Genomic DNA, 2781 nt, shown 5'->3' on the forward strand with positions numbered 1-2781 from the left:
TGCAACCCCATGAACTGTAGCCCACCAGCCTCCTCCATCCATGGAATTTTCCAGGCAAGCATACTGGAGTAGGGTGCCATTTCCTTCTGCACAGGAAAACAGTGGGCAGTTTTAAAGCCCTGGAAGGGTGAGGGTGAGGCTGGGGAACGGGTAAATGAAGATTCAACAAGAAGTCTGTGCCCCTGCCAGGGGAAACAGGCAAGTCTGTGCCGCTTGCCACACCCCTGCCCATCAGCTGAACTGACTGCCAAGGAGAAGTTTGTGGTTAAAAGGGCAGCAGGAAAGCTTTTCCTGGGGTTTCCACAGCCTCATTAGCATACAAGTGACTGCCCCTGCTTTGTGCTATAAAGGCCACTCCCATGACACACAGGGAAGAGGCTCAGTTAACCAGATCCTAATAACCAAATCCACAGCCAGCGCAGAATTCCTCCCGGAACCTGGCACCTTTTTAAAGCGGCAAGCGCAGCCTCTTCTCCAGCATCAGCCACAGAGCTCAGGACGCCAGCATGAGGCTCCATCACCTGCTCCTCGCGCTCCTCTTCGTGGTCCTGTCTGCTGGGTCAGGTGAGCTCCTGGGAGCTCCAGGGGGAGCCGTGGGCTCTCTCTCCTGTTTCTACCTCCTTCTGTCCTGCTACCCCCATCTACACGTGGTCAGACTAAACCTTCATATTTGATGCTTCTGAGAAGCCAGTGCTGAGTCCTTAGTAGCGAGAGGGGTCTGAGAACGGCCCTGCAAAATTCCTGGTTGTTTCTAAGCCACTCTAGTGAGTCAAAGCTTCTGAGCCCGTCTCCTCATTGGTTTCATGAGGAGGAAACAGAAGATGCCTCTGTTAAGTGACTCTCCTTGTTTTCTTTTTCATAAAAGCAAGAAATTTGATTTTGTCCCATGACAGAAGCGCAGAACGTCGCTTTATAGATCTTTCTATTTGAAGGGTGGTGGCTCTGGGTGACAAGCCAAGTCCAGAGGAGAGTCAGCCTGAGCCTGGGCTTCGGGAGCTGCCCTTGGGACGCTCCGTGCTGAGTCTCCTCAGCAGGAAGGTCCTCCAGGACATGTCGCTGGCGATGCGACCCTCGCTCCACAGCTGGGAGGCAGCACATCCAAAGCAGTGTGCAGGATCGGCTGTCTGATTTTCATCTTACTCTTGATATTTCCGGAAATAGGATGAAAATATGTAGGGGGGAAGGAAGGAGGGAGGGAGGGAGGGAGAGGATGCGGAGACTGAGACCTGAGACAACTGATTAGATGTCAAAATCAAGTTGAAAAGGCCTAGTCTGATCAGTGTTGTTTATGACTGTAACCCAACTCTTAGCACAGTGGCAGGGAGAGAGGACAGGGGTGTAAGGAATGTGGCTTCTCAGTGCCCGGGGCCCGGGTTCTATCCCTGGACGGGGAACTAGAGAGGGACCAGAGGTGCCTTGTGGTCAAGAGGAAAAAGGCATGTGAGGAAGACGGGAAGGCCTCTGGTCGGGAGGAAACCACAAAAGGAGGAGGAGCGGGGCTGACTGGCACCAGCGCTGAGAGCTTTCTGAGTCAGTAGAGACGATGATACAAAACTTTTTTTTCTGAACCATTGTCACTGTCAGCTCTAAGTTACTTTGAGAGTAAGTTCTCTTTAACCAGTTCGTACTTTCAGCTGCATCTTTTCCTCCTATCTCAGCTGCACTACTTGACTGACTCCATGAGTTGGAAAACTAAGTGGTGAAAATAGAACCCGGGGGCCACTTCTGACTCCTGGTGGGAAGGTGGATGTAGCAGAGCTTCCCAGTCTTTGCCCTCATGGTGGAGCTGACCCTGCACACAACCAGGGTCCTCACACCCCAGTCCCTCAGCCTCTGGTTCTGGAAATGTGAGGGTCCACCAGAGCCCAGGCAGGGTCAGTGTCTGTCTGGAAGCTGGTCCACGGGGTTCTGGACTCACATCTTGTTTTCACAAGGCCGTGTCCGCATCTCAGCACAGAAAGCCCCAGGGCCTCGCTCAGAGGGGACACAGCTGGCCTTCTCGAGATGCCGCTTTCCTGCTGACACGTTTTCCCCACTTCATTCTCTTTTTACGATTTACTCAAGGAATAAGTGATTTTGCAAGCTGCCATACGAATGGAGGCATCTGTTTGCCGAACAGGTGCCCTGGACACATGATACAGATTGGCATCTGTTTCCGGCCCCGAGTAAAATGCTGCAGGTCGTGGTAAAAGAAGGCGAAGATGCAGCCGGGACCGATGTGGAGACAGAAACTGCACCCTTCGACAGAGCTTCTAAAATTTAAACCAGAATAAATTTTGTTCAAAGTTAAAGAATCTTGCCCACTGGTCATTGAGGTTGTTGTGTGGTGTCTGATCCCAGGTGAATCCTGAAATCCTTGAGGATGCTCTCTGAGCTCCCCACGCAGACTATCGGGGAATCGTGGTGGGGTGCTCTGTGCTCCCAGAAGTGTGACCCCCTGTTCCTTGGGGGCCTGACCTTCCCCAGCCCCTCTGTCTGCTGTCCTTCCTGCTTCCCAGCCCAGGGCACCCTGTCCTGCCCCACGTCTCCCCTCAAACATGCACCCCAGGGGTCCAGAATCACCAGCACACCAGTCCCATAGGAAAGCCCCCACCCCTGCCCCAGGAGAAAACCCCCCTCCTCTGTCCCCCTGCAGCCCTCACTTCCATTCGGTTTGTGCTTCTTACTTCTGCCTTGTGCGCATGTGGATACACTTCCGATTCCCTTTTGGGCTGTAAGATCTCTATAGGCATGGATTGTCCTATTCCTGTAAGTGCTGGGCATTGAGACGAGACATTGCTT

The 2781-nt window shown here is 53.0% G+C and overlaps 1 long non-coding RNA gene across 1 annotated transcript; it reads left to right on the top strand.

The window, feature by feature from the left end:
• Window positions 1-348: 348 nt before the first annotated feature.
• LOC113884927 lies at window positions 349-2294 on the top strand. Its single transcript, XR_003509061.1, has 2 exons — window positions 349-564; window positions 2065-2294. It is a non-coding gene; the product is annotated as an uncharacterized LOC113884927 (long non-coding RNA).
• Window positions 2295-2781: the final 487 nt, after the last annotated feature.

Source organism: Bos indicus x Bos taurus, chromosome 27 (assembly GCF_003369695.1).
Source record: "Bos indicus x Bos taurus breed Angus x Brahman F1 hybrid chromosome 27, Bos_hybrid_MaternalHap_v2.0, whole genome shotgun sequence".
Taxonomy (NCBI): Eukaryota; Metazoa; Chordata; class Mammalia; order Artiodactyla; family Bovidae; genus Bos; species Bos indicus x Bos taurus.